General features: G+C 47.1%; 1 protein-coding gene across 4 annotated transcripts in view; it reads right to left on the reverse strand.

Moving 5' to 3' along the window:
* Positions 1-13852, reverse strand: part of HDX (highly divergent homeobox) — an 89598-nt gene extending 75746 nt beyond the window's left edge. For 2 of the 4 annotated variants that reach the window (XM_054039953.1, XM_054039952.1), the window contains exon 1: positions 13405-13847. The gene's annotated coding sequence lies outside the window, so the exon portion shown is untranslated. Of the gene's footprint in view, positions 1-13404 lie in introns of all 4 variants that reach the window. The other 2 variants (XM_054039951.1, XM_054039949.1) reach the window with 2 other exon arrangements.
* Between the last annotated feature and the right edge of the window lie 664 nt (positions 13853-14516).

Consider the following 14516-nt stretch of genomic DNA (forward strand, 5'->3'; position numbering starts at 1 on the left):
TCTAGTCAATGGAGAGAGAAATAAAGACAGAATATCCACTTTATCCACACCACTCTGCCAATTAATCTGTCCTAACTTTTAAATACTGTCCTTTTCCAGAGGCAGAACAAATTTAGGCTTAATCTCATTTAGTATAAGGTTCTTTAGAGAGCAGAGTATTATCTAAATTAAAAATTGTGACATTACAATACAAATTTCAGCTGACACCAAACTTATTTAAATTTCAGAAATTACATTAAATTGAACGGAAATCTTGGAAACGAAAGAGCAGTGATTTTATCCCTTTAGTTTTTATATATATATATACACACACACACACACACACATTTAAGTTTATATATAATGTTTTAAACTAATAGTGCAACAACTTAAATTATGCATTATCTGGATATTTCCCCCATGTCCATTTTCTTGTCCAACATATATCTAATGTGGTTAGTGAATATGCAAATGTGAAGACTTTTGTCTAGGTTGTCCTGCAACTTAGTTTGTTGCACAAGCAGTGTTCCACTTGACTCTGAGCTGAAATTTTCAGTGATAAAACTCTGAAAGAAAACCGGATCAATGAAAACACAAAGAAGTCTCTCAAAATTATTTAAACCCAAAGGAAATTAACAGGATGGCGACAGGACTGCTGTTTTGTTGAGCCATTCTGGTTTCAGCCATGATACAAGAAGAGTTGTAGCATCTCACTGAGAAAAATGAACCAAGGTCTGGGATGGAGGTCTTAGGAAAAACCTAGAATGACCAAACAGGAGAGAAAGCTTAAACTGAAATTCATAATTGGTTGTTATTTGAGTTAAAAATAAAGCAAAACTCAGGAATGAGGAAAGTTTGGAGTCTACGTTCATAGCAAGATAGAAAATACACTGTCTCACAAGACAGTAGAAGAGAATTTAAAAAAAAGTTGCATCCATCTTGCTAGTCTCAATTTAGGAACGGAATAGTAAGCAAAAATAAAAGTTTTCCATTTGGAGATCCTTTTGGCCATGAGCATAATGCCAAAAAGCGACACTATTTGTGACATTAACAGGAGGAAGCCCTGAACATTCAGTCATACAAGGTATGCCAGTTGTCATTCTGTTTAAAAAAGTATCCAAGGTGTAATCAGCAATATTTCTTTTCCAGTTATTAAAATAAGTGTAGTTGGAAGTCAGTTTACACCTAGTGCTTTTCACACTGGATTTTTGCCAGTAATTCACACTTCAGAAATATAGCAATGTAACTCATAGCTAGAGACTCAAGTACCTATTTAAAATGTTAAACTTCATAAAAGTTATCAGATTTGAGGGAACTATATTAACTTTCAAGAGCTGCACTGAGAAAAATGAGAAGCATTTTCTTTTAAATCCCTTAGTTAAGTTAAATAGATCAAGTGAAAGTCATCCTGCAAAATACAAGAGCTGCAGTGAGTCAAATTTCCCATATTTGGACTAATGAGGGTTTCAAAGTACTGACACGGAGAGGGAAAAAACCCCTAAAACTCACAAAAATAAGTATGTACAGAATGTCTATGTTAAATTAATAAATGCTGAGTAAACGAACACCATATATGTACAAGCCTAGCAGCTACTGTAAAATAAGCCAACATTGGTTACTTAACAATATAAAAATCCATAGGTTCTTGTACACAGTGACAGCTCATTAGAAGTGCAATTTTACTGCCTTGGATTTTTTCATAAACAAACATCCAGTTTTATTTGGAAGTCAATAACTGCCCTTAAAAACTGAGCACTAAAATAAAGAGGCTCCCAAGTACTGTCAGAAAACAAAACTGAAAAATCAATATCAAATATATTTGCTGATACCAAAACCTCACAAAATTTAACTGTTTCCTGTCTCCAATAAATGTTCTAAAATGCGTCATTTAGATTGGGCACTACCTCACTATTTCACAATGAAGAAATCTTCAGTTCACTGTAATAGAGTTCTCTAGCAGAAAACTTTTAAAATTTCAGAATACCCTAACCATAACTCCCACAACTATGTTTATGAAGAATAACCCATTAAATGAAAAACATTTCTCTAAGATCTTTATGGTTTCTCGAAGGTCTATATTTCACTTATTTCCTTTTGAGAAACATAATCAGCTTGTATTAACTAGATAATTGCTACAGATACATACAAGTCTGAGGTGTTATTATTTAGCCTCTAACCTTATTCCGGAAATCCACTGATAAGCAGGGGGAAATATGTATACAAATCCATGTACAAGACATCTTTAACTTATAGTTAAGTTTGCTTTAGTGCATTTCCTATCACTGCATTTAAAAAAAAAGGGGGGGGGGGGGAGGGTCAGCAGTTAAGACAACATTAACACCCAGAGCAGCCTCAAATACAGACTCCTCAGTTTAAACCCGCTCCATTTCCAGTTACAGCCACCCACAAAGCACATATTCAATTCCTCACAATTTCACCTTAACTTGGATCTCAGACTTTTAAGTTAGAAACATGGGCTTTTGACTTCAGCAAGATTAAAATAACAATGTTACTGTGAAGTGTGCATCTGAAGAATTGGATGTCTGTATTGTTGGTAGTTGGAATTGAAAGGGAGTTTCTTCAGAGCAGAAGAGTCTGTGAATTTGGATATTATGTTTAGGTGACAAGGCGTGAGAGTTGAGGTTGCATTGGTTATTTTTTCTTGAAGCAGGATAACGATAATGAGGAAATAATTAGAACAGTTGCACCATTTGCCTAGCTTGCTAGTAAGATAAGACAGTTTTCACAAAGTGTGAGGTTTGCTAAATGTTATGGTGTCGAAGCACAATTGATAAATACCATAATTATATTTTACACCATTTATAATCTGTTTTAACATTGTATTATAAGTGTGGAATTTAGAACTCAGTTTTATATCTAACATGTGAGTGCTGACATACTTGTTTGTATCTGTATTTGCTTTCCCCATGTTTGACAAAAGGTGATCGACCTAAACAGTCAATATAAGCTAGGTAGTGGGTCTCCCTACTGGTTCTGTAGCCCCTGCTGCTCACTTATCCTGAGGCTGGATGACCAGCCCCACTACTCCCCTTGCTTCATTTAGAAAGGCTTTTTCTAAATGTAATAAACATAAAAAAACAGTCTACAGAGTGAGGGGATCTAAGTGAAACCAAAGAACCAGGGAGCCAGGCACCGGGGCCAATGAACTGACCTAGGCAAAAAGGATGGTGAGTACCAGGGGCCAGAAAGTCAAGCTCCATCCTCTTGCAGTTTCTCTGAAGCTATGTTTAGTATGAACATTAAGAGTCAAATCTAAATGCTTTTGTGAGGTCTGCCCAAGCAGTACCCAACCTTTCATGAACCACAGTAGGTTCTCTACATGCAGAAGCTTCCTCTTCAGCAGGACTGAAACTTCATTTCTCAAGCATCTTTGGCTACAACTCCCCCCCTTTCTCCAACTGTCAATGTGCCCTATTTGTAGCAGGAGCTAGGACAGGTGGGAGTGGGGGAAAAAGAGATGCAGGTAAACTGGCCTGAGAAACAAAGCACATGGCTCCTGTTGAAAGGTAAGTTCCTAATGGAGTTAATCTCCTATGGCTTGCCTGAGCAGACCACCACTCCCTCCACTTTTAGGCTATGTCTATACTATGGACCTTACAGTGGCACAGCTGTACCACTACAACTGTCCTGCTGTAAGGTCTAAGGCTAGGTCTACACTACCCGCCTGAATTGGCGGGTAGAAATCGACCTCTCGGGGATCGATTTATCGCGTCCCATCGGGACGCGACAATCAATCCCCTAATCAACGCTCTTACTCCACCAGCGGAGGTGGGAGTAAGCGCCGTTGACAGGAAGCCGCGGAGGTCGATTTTGCCGCGGTCCTCACAGCGGGGTAAGTCGGCTGCGATATGTCGAATTCAGCTACGCTATTCACGTAGCTGAATTTGCGTATCTTAAATCGACTCCCCCCCTGTAGTGTAGATGGAGCCTGAGATGTAGCCACTCTTTGACAGCAGGAGAGAGCTCTCCTGCCAGCATGAAACCACTCCCAACAAGTAGCGTTAGCTATGTCAGCAGGAGAGCCTCTTCTGCTGACATGGTGCTGTCCACAGCAGCACTTTTGCCAGTGACACTTATGTTGGTCAAGGGTGTGGCTTTTTCACATCCCTGACCAACAAAAGTTTTACTGAAAAAAGTGGTAGTGTAGACAAAGCCTTAGTTAATCTTATTTGGTATATAAGACTAGGGCTCCCTTTGTGGAAGGTTCTTGTATTTTGTATAAGGGAGACTGGGTGGAACCTAGAGACATATAATTAGGAACAAAGGTGTGTATCTATGATTCTATAGAGGTTTTTAAGGTTAGGCTTGACAAAGCCCTGGCTGGGATGATTTAGTTGGGAATTGGTCCTGCTTTGAGCAAGGAGTTGGACTAGATGACCTCCTGAGGTCCCTTCCAACCCTGATATTCTAAGGCCTTGGCTACACTTGCAGATGTACAGCGCTGTGAGTTAAACCTGACTTCGTGCAGCTGAGTAGGAAAAGTGCTGCAGTCTGTCCACACTGAGAGCTACCCAGTGCACTGTAGTGGCCACATTTGCGGCAATTGCAGCGCTATTGGGAGCAGTGCATTATGGGTAGCTATCCCACAGAGCACCTTTTCCCATTCTGGCGCCGTGGATTATGGGAAGGGGGCGTGGGATTCTGGGTCCTATCCCAATGCCCCGTGATGCATCGCTTCGCATCCCAGAAATCCCTTTGTTTCCATCCACCTTTGGCGCCATCTTTCAATGGTTTCTGTGCAGCGCGATCTGTCTGCGGGAAATGGAGTCCAAACTGCTGAGGTGTATGCTGACGAGTCTCACCACCACGTCAGGTTTGGCTGTCGAACTATTCCTTAAGATCCAAAGTGACAGTGAGAGTGAGGGTGAGGAGTCCGACAATGCTATCGAGCTGCGTACAACACGAAATTGCTTGTGGCATTCACGGACATGCTCAGCAACATGGAACGCCGCTTTTGGGCTCGGGAAACAAGCACCGAGTGGTGGGATCACATCGTCATGGAAGTCTGGGATGACGAGCAGTGGCTGCAGAACTTTCAGATGAGAAACACCACTTTTATGGGACTGTGTGAGGAGCTTTCCCCCACCTGCAGTGCAATGACATGAAATTGAAAGCTGCCCTGCCAGTGGAGAAGCAGGTGGCTATTGCAATCTGGAAGCTGGTAACTCCAGACAGCTACCGGTTGGTCGCAAACCAGTTTGGAGTGGGAAAGTTGACCGTTGGAATCGTGTTGATGCAAGTTTGCAAGGCCATTAATCACATCCTACTCAGAAGAACCGTGACTCTGGGTAACGTGCAGGAAATAGTGGATGGCTTTGCACAAATGGGATTCCCTAACGGTGGAGGGGCGATAGATGGGACGCACATTCCTATTCTGGCACCACCCCACCTGGGATCCGAGTACCTTAATCGGAAGGGGTATTTCTCTATGGTTCTCCAGGCGCTTGTGGATCACCGGGGGCGTTTCATTGACATTAACACAGGCTGGTCCGGAAAGGTGCATGACGCACGCATCTTTCGGAACACTTGGCTGTTCAGGAACATGCAGGCTGGGACTTTTTTCCCAGAGCGGAAGATCACGGTAGCAGAAGTTGAAATGCCCATTGTGATCCTTGGAGATTCTGCTTACCCGTTAATGCCATGGCTCATGAAACCCTACACAGGGAGCCTTGACAGCAGCAAGGAACGGTTCAACTACAGGCTGAGCCGGTGCCGAATGACTGTGGAGTGTGCCTTTGGCCGTTTAAAGGGCCGCTGGCGATCTCTGTATGGGAAGCTGGACTTGGCCGAAAACAGCATCCCCGCGGTTATATCCGCGTGCTGTGCCCTCCATAATATTTGTGAAGGGAAGGGTGAAAGCTTCACTCAGGCATGGACGTCTGAGGTTCAACACCTGGAGGCTGAATTTGCACAGCCAGAGAGCAGGGCTATTACAGGGGCCCAGCGTGGGGCTGCAAGGATTAGGGATGCCTTGAGGGAACAATTTGAGGCTGAAAACCAGAAGTGATATCTGGTGCCCTGCACGGGAGTAAAGTGCAGTAGTTCCAATCTTTAGGAATCAGTGTTTGCTAAGCAGACAAGCAGACTTGCAGTGCCTGTTTATTTCCTGGGCTAAGGAGTCTTTTACTTTATATGCAATAATAAAGAATGTTTTCAAAGCCAAAAAATCCATTTATTGAAAAGAAAAAAAAATTATTTATTGAAAAGGAAGAAGGGGGTGGAGTGGGGAACAGTACAATCACAGATTCACGTATGTCCTGTCTGGTGTGCTGTGCAGTGAGCTATAAAGGATAGCTATACTGCATGGTGATGGGGGTTGAGTGCAGAGGGTAAGGGTCGTGGTTTTCAGGGCTGGGTGGTGAAGATACTGGTGTTGGAGGCAGCGGGTGGCGTGAAGAACATGGAAGTTGGGGAAAGTGGGTCGGAGGTGACAGTGGGGCACAACGGAAAGAGTTTTGGGACAAGGGCTGTGGGGGGGGTGGCGTTTGCGGTACTGCTCCACTTTCTGCATGGCTACCAGCTCCTGGATAGCGTCTGCTTGGCGCTCTAGGATGCTTATGAGCCTATCAGTGCTTTGCTGCCGGTGCGCGGTGCTTTGCCGCCAGTGCGCTGCACTTTGCTGGCGGATCCTGCTTTCTCTCTCCCTCCAGTTCTGTGCTTTCTCATTCTCTTTAATAGACTGCCGCATCACTTCTTGCAGCATGTCTTTGCTTTTTCGCGGTCTCTTCCTGAGTCTTTGCAGTTTCTGAGCAGGCGATAAGAGGGACGGCTGAGGTCTCAAGGTTGATGCAGCTGTATAGGCAAAACGCAACATTTAACAGAGGCAGCATTGTTTATACCAGACAGAGTAATGATTCCCCCCGCACTTAAGGAGTAGAAAACACACAGGGTCTACACAATAGCATAATTTTTCTGTCCGAAATAGAGCACACATATCCCATGGGAGCCTCAAAATGGTGAGTAAGGGGGACTGATTGTTTCAGGGCTGCACTGTCCTCTGGGTTTCTGTGCTTTGGGGAGAGCCAACAGCTTCAGGGGGCACCTACACTGAACACTGTCCCAACATTTTCCACAGGAGTTCATCCTGGACGATATCTCGCTGCTGAGGGTGACCTGGGAAGCAAGGGAGGGTCTTCTACTGCAATGCGGCTTCCGCCCTGACCCATATGCAGCTTGCCTGTGTGCAGCAATGGTCCCCCGGCCCCTCGCAGCACAGTGGCGCGGACACGTTAGCCTGGCTGGGACAAGGACCACGGTGGCTCTCCCGATAAACCTGAGGAAACGCATTGCACACGTTCTGGATGAGACATTCGAGGAGATTACCGCGATGTGATAAACCACATCAATGCACTATGCCGCATCTAGCCATGCATGCCTAACCCTCCTCTCCCAAAGAGCCCGCACTGAAAAAATTCCTTCCCGAAAAAAAAAAAAAAACCACGCTTACCGGTAACCTGCTCTTCTGTTTGTCCTCCACCAAGTACCGGCCGCTGTGACTGGCTACCTTCCTCCTGGCTCGAGAAGAACTCCTGGCTGCATGGCTCCAGGTATTCCGGGGTGTCTCCATCCAGCCCTCCACCATTACTCCCGTTTTCCTCCTCCTCGCCCTCTCCCCCGCGGCTCTGAAGTGTCCATGGTGGTGCTCGGAGTGGAGGTGGGGTTAACCCCAAGTATCGCATCCAGCTCTTTGTAGAATTGGCAGGTCACAGAGGGGAGCACCCGAGTGGCCGCTTGCGTCGCGGGCTCTGCGGTAGGCACGCCGCAGGTCCTTCACTTTAATCCTGCACTGAAGGGCGTCCCGGTCATGGCCCCTTTCCATCATGTCCTTTGATACCTTCCCGAAGGTATCGTAATTCCTACGGCTGGAGCGCAGCTGGGACTGTACAGCTTCCTCCCCCCAAACACTGATGAGGTCCAGCAACTCGCCATTGCTCCATGCTGGGGCTCGCTTGGCACATGGAGGCATTGTCACTTGGAAAGATTCCCTGATAGCCAGTGTGGACGGGGAGTGAGTTACAGTGCTGGGGGAGCCTTTACAGCGCTGTAACTCGCAAGTGTAGCCAAGGCCTATGATTCTATGAAAACCACAGCAGGAGGGCCATCAAAAAGATAGTAGCAAATGAGAGTCTTCCATGAAGATTTGCTCAATGGCAAAAGATATATCAGTTACTACAAAGCAGTAAAATGACTGTATTTTAAGGTGGTTGTTTTTTTTCCCCAGAATTGAAATGGAATTCAGTTTTTCAACTATGAAGCCTTGTGTGTAATTTCAAGTTTCTGACTTTTGAGATTGGGATGTTATAGGAGCCCTAAGCATTAAGATCTCTAGATGGTTTTAAAAATGTTAAGCCTTTTAGGATAAACACACTGAAAGCTCAGAGTTTGAAAAAAATGCCTAGAAAATTAAAGTTTGTCCTTCTTCAAATAGTCCGTCGATCAGATTGATTTCTCATAATTATATTTAAAAGGATATACACTTCAGTGCAAAACTCAGCACAACCTTAACTATGGAGCTGCTAGGAGCCTCTATAGTCTTAAACAAAGAAATCATAATTTAAAAAGAAAACACAGGTTAAGTTAGTGTGTTGATAGTCAAGAAAAGAGAGTGCTACCATTAATGGACATAATGGAAGCATCAGGGCTTGAAGTACAGTACTCATGCCCTGCCATTACTCCATACATTTTAACAGGTTACCCTTAACCCCACAGAATTCTTCTTTCTTTATTACAATTTATCTTTTCACATGCCATACTGGCCTGAAAATATTCCCTCATATTTATTATAGTCTGGATACACAAAGCAGATACAGTAGATACAATGTCACTCTTTATGCTCTGCTTTTGACAATGCAGATTTCCAGAAGTGATACTAATCTCCAAAGAGTCTGATACAAAAAACCTAAAAATGAGACAATTGCAATCAGTAAAATGTATTTAAAGATATATACACAGACAAAATAAATTGTCAGTACAGATGCTTAGCCATAGAATTAGAGCCCTGCATTTTAAAATTATATTCATTCGCTTCCCTTTCAATTCCCAGTCAACAGTTCAAACGTTTTCTGTTCTACGTTTGCCATAAAATCAGTTAAAAAAAAAAAAAGAACACAGGACACACAGTCTGTATGCAAGCATACAAGGGACCAAACTTACAATAACATTCAATAGCCCCTGAATATTATATATTCTGTGCGTTACATAAAGGAGGGGCAGCAGTTATCTATAATAATCACAACTCCAAATAACTAGAAACTAACATGTGGTACTCTAATTGATTTGATACTGTTGCTTTTAACTACAGTAAAAGCTGTTTTATCTGGCACTTCACCAACTGGAAAGCTCTATAAATTGGCATTTCTGATCTTCATTGAAATTCTGATTTATAGTCCGGTTGGCCAGCAGGAAGTTGGGGCGGAGGAGAGGGTGCGGGGCATGGGTTCTGGGAAGGAGTTTGGGTGCGGGAGGGGGCTTGGGGCAGCAGGTTCAGGTGCAGGAGGGAGTGCGGGGTGCCAGATAAGGGGGACGCTCACCTCAGGCGGCTCCCCACAAGCGGCAACCTGTCCTGGCTGCTCCTAAGCCAGGGGTGGCCAAACTATGGCCCGCAGGCCACATCCGGCCCGTTGGACCTTTTCATATGGCCCTCTCGCTCCTGCTGAGGAGCGGGGCCGGGGGCTTGCCTTGCTCCGCTCATGCAGCAGCTCCATGCGGCTCCCGGAAGCAGGGGCAGCCAGGGGACTCCTCATTCTGCCCCCACCCCAGGCACCAGTTCTGCAGCTCCCATTGGCATGGGAGCCGGAGCCGGGACGCTGTTTCCAGGAACCACTTCAGGTAAGGGCCGCCTGGATCCTGCACCCCTGAGCCACCACCCAACTGCCTGCCCCAGCCTTGATTGCCCTCCATACCCTTTGATCCCAGACCGGAGCACCCTCCTGCACCCCAAACCCCTCATCCCCAGCTCCACTCCAGAGTCTGCACCCCCAGCCGGAACCCTCATCCTCCCTGTGTGCCACAACCCCTGCCGGCCCTTCATACAACTTCCCTACCGAGATGTGGCCCTCAGGCCAAAAAATTTGCCCACCCCTGTTCTAGGCGGAGGCGGCTCTGTGCGCTGTCCCCACCCCAGGCACTAGCTCTGCAGCTCCCATTGGCTGGGAACCGCAGCCAATGGGAGCTGTGGGGGTGGCACCTACAGGCGGAGACAGCGTGCGCCTCCGCCTAGGAGCAGCCGAGACAGGTCACTGCATGCGGGAAGTCACCCGAAGTGAGCACCTCCCAGATCCGGCACTCAGCTCCCCCTCCTGCGCCCCAACCTGCTGTCCCGAGCCCCCTCCTGCACCCAAACTCCCTCATCTTGCACACCCTCCTGTGCTGCAACCCCCAGCACCACACCCAAACTCCCTCTCTCTTAGTTAACCAGCATTTTTCACTTACCGGCACCCGCCATTTCCCCAACATGCTGGTAAAACAGCTTTTACTGTATATTGACTAGGAGTATAGAAACATCCTTTTTCACTACCTAAAGTACTCACTGTGTAATAGGCTACAGTCACTGAACTACCAGCATTTTAGCTTTTAGAAATCAATCCTTTATCAAAGCTGAGCATGTGTGGATCCAACTAGAGTTTCTATGTGTGGATCCAACTAGAGCTGGCCCCAATCCTGCTAACACTTATGCATGTGCTTAACTTTACTCATGAAAGTTCTAATGACATCAACTGGATTAGTCACCTGCTTAAAGTTAAGCTTGTGCATAAGTTTGCACCATCGTTGCCTACTTCATAAAACTACGATATGCCAAACAAGCAAGGAATAATTAACTACGATTGCTCCAAAGGTGTAGGTTATTTTAAAAGGTCACCATCAGAAAAGGTCTGCCTAAAATTTCAGTTTTATAAAAAGATCTAAGAGACAATTTACTAAATGTAGATACCAACAGAATTTTTTCCATGAAAACTGTTTTGAATAATACTACCAGAAAGTTCTCATGGTAGACTAGCCTGTTTTCATTTCCAAGCTGAGAGAAATGCAAAAAAAAAAAAAATACTGTAGTAAGAAGTATCCCGCAGACACTTAGGCAAATGCTTAAGTTTAAGCATGAGTAGTCCCATTATGTCCACTAGGCGTATCCAAGCTATGTACATGCTTAAATCTTAGCAGGATCAGGGCCTACATGATAAATCCAAGTCAATCATGAATGGTGTGGAGAAAGTGAATAAGTGTTATTTACTCCTTCATATAACACAAGAATCAGGGTCACCCAGTGAAATTAATAGGCAGCAAGTCTAAAACAAACAAAAGGAAGTAAGTATTTCTTCCCACAACCCAGAGTCAACCATGGCACTCGTTGCCAGGGTATGTTGTAAAGGCCAAAACTATAATAGGGTTCACAAAAGAATTAGATAAGTTCATGGAGGATAGGTTCCTCAATAGCTATTAGCCAAGATGGTTAGAGATGCAACCCCATACTTGGAGTGTCCCTAGCCTCTGACTGCCAGAAGCTGGGATTGGATAATAGGGGATGGATCACTTGATGATTGCCTGTTCTGTTCATGCTCTCAGAAGCACCTGGTATTGGCCACTGTTGGAAAACAGGATACTGAACTAGATGGATCATTGGTCTGATCCAACATGGCCGTTCGTACTTTACTCATTACTCAAAATAGTGGTTGTACTTGTGTGCAAAACAAAAAGTAATCGGTTCTTAGTTTACTCTATCTGCAGGATTAACACTATTTGTAAATAATTTAAAGGAGCATATGGGAAGATAGTGCTATAAACCTTTTAAGAGTCTGAGTGTGCTAACTGCTAAGAGACACAAAACAGGATCTTCATTTAGAAACACTAATAAATATAAAGATTGACATTCAGCTTCTGCAACAAAGTGTTGGTAAAAAAAAATAGGTAATTAATGGCAAAACTGATCAAAACATTTTAAAGTAAACCATGCTTGACAAAACAGGTATTTCTTTAGGCCTTCATCTTGCAACAATTTGAACATATCCATGACACACAAGTACTCCTTCTGAAACAAATACAGTACTCAGACATTTCACAGCTCATCTGCACAGGGAATGTTACAAGCATAGTTATACAGTAATAACTCCCCCGGTGGTTACTCGATTCCTTATGTAAATTGTGCATATTCTGAATACATTACAGTATCAAGGGCCTTATTAGACAGGGTGACGTATCTCAGGCTTCTAGGATGCAGCATAAAGCAATTTTCTTTATCCACTGCATATTGATGCTCCTAAACCAAGGGTCACACCATCAGCACCTCAAAACACAGGCTGGAAAACCTGCATGCCACCCACCATCTCCCTTCACCAGCAAACACCCAAGGGCTAAAATGTCACAACAGCAGCAATTGGAGCAATTTTATTTGCCCAATCTCTCCACCACCATCACCCCACCTTCTGCAGGTGCTCTCTTACACCTCAAAGAGAGCACACAGCACCCTCCATAACCCCTCTCACCCCAAGACAAGGGAGAATGAGCTTCAAATTATTCTCTTGCCACTAGGGTGACCAGACAGCAAGTGTGAAAAATCAGGACAGAGGATGGAGGGGTAATAGGAGCTTATAGAAGAAAAAGACCCACAAATCGGGACTGTCCCTATAAAATCGGGACATCTGGTCACCCTACTTGCCACCCCCATCACCCCACTGCATGGCCCCAGGGTGCTTGTACACAGCTGCACCCACTGCCTAGGCTGCCATGCTACCAGCAGTGACTATTTATACAGCCAAGCCAGAAAAGGGGATCCAGGCAGGGTGGACACCCCCGATCCCAGCCCACGCACCCTGCCCTGACATTAGACGATTACAGGCAGAAAACAGCGTCAGTGAGTCCTAACAGCCCACTACAAGAGAACGCAAGTGGCCCTCATTGCGCATGCGCAAAAATTTCCAACGGCTTAAAGACGCCTTCACTGTGCAAACGCCCATGGCCCAGCTACTAGGACGTAGTAACGTGCGCGGAGTTGCAATCAGTGCCTCGCACTCCGGCCGGTTAAAGTCAGAAATCACTCAAGCGAACGTGAATACGCATGCGCAGTCAGTCCGGCAGCGCTCAACAACCTCAGAGCATGCGCAACTGTCAGCCCATACGAGAATACATCGGTCGTACGCATGCGTACTTCCTTCGCAACGGCGGATGGGGCTAGCCAGCGTCTGCCGCAGCAGAACCGAGCCGTAGTGCGCATGCGTGCCTGAGTTTGCTCTACGAGCACCAGCCCAAGCGGCCGCCCTCCCCCACATCCAGGCCCCCAGCCAAGGGGCATCTTCCCCAGCCGCAGCCAGGGCTGGCTGCCCTGCCCGCCCAGGCTGTGCGCTTCGGCGCTTCCCCTCCCTCCGTGGGGGCTCACACACATACCCCGCCCCCCGCGCACAGTGCCGGACTTACCGTGCTCTGTGGGGCGGGCGGAGTTGGTCCGGGGGGCTCCGGATTCAGCCGGTTTCGGCTGGGTCGGTCCCGGCGTCACACAATGAAATCAGCGCCTCCGATCATTAATTCTCATCATGATCGTGACGTCAGCGCAGACAGCGGCCAATGGAAGCCTAAGATCAGCGCCGGCCGGGACAGTCCTTGCCCCCGCCCCTCCCGCCAGGGGGAGCGCCTGGTTCAGGGAACAGCCCGCCTGAGGCGGGAGGGGAGGGGAGGCTAGTACAGGGAACAGCCGCGCTGCTGCGAGGGGTAGGGGGGGTCTCCTGCCTCAGGAAACAGCCCCGCCCAGCTCCGGATCGGAGCGCGAGGCACAGTGAAGAGGCGGGGCACAGATGAACGGAAGGCAACGGGAGCAGTCTGCCTCCTTCCCAGCCTACGGGGGCCGGGCTGCGCCCCTCGCCTCCTTGGGGGAACGCCCCTACCCCACAGCACCCCCAGCGGCCCCGCTGCGCAGCTGCCGGGGGACTCTGCCTTCTGCCTGCCTGGGCCGCGGGCGCTCCCGCCGCGCAACCTGTGCCCAGCCGCGCTCATCACCGCGTGTGAGTGGCAGTTCGGCCGGCGCGCTGCTGCCGCCTTCGCCACGCGTGTGCGAGCCCGGCCGGCATTGCCCTCGCCCCCTCTTTTCCCAGGGGGCAGCCCCGCTTCCGCCGCGTGGCGCTGTCATGGGTGGGGGAGGAATTCAGTGTTTCACGCGCAGAGGTCAGCCGGCGATGGACAGGACTGGCTGCCTTGCAGAGTTCTCAGCCCTGCTTGGCTCGGGAGACGAGCCTTGCACGGGGGCAGTGGCGGATATTCCTCCCTTGTTCTCCCCCCCCCCCCCCCCTTCCGCGCCTTGGGGCTGTAAGTTTTCCTGAACAGTTGGGAGGGCTGGCTCAGTCATGGAGTCTGAAAAACCTGGGCTTTCCTAACGACTCCTTTCCCTTCCAGTAGGGGCAACTGACCCCTTCTTCCACCTGTGAGAGAGAAGTCTGGTATCACGTTTTGTGTGTATCTTTCAGGTGAGACTCAACGTCAAAGCCCTGCCTGCTTTATGTGGGCATCAAAAGTCTTGTGGTACTTCTCATACAAGT

Source organism: Malaclemys terrapin, chromosome 9 (genome assembly GCF_027887155.1).
Source record: "Malaclemys terrapin pileata isolate rMalTer1 chromosome 9, rMalTer1.hap1, whole genome shotgun sequence".
NCBI lineage: Eukaryota > Metazoa > Chordata > Testudines > Emydidae > Malaclemys > Malaclemys terrapin.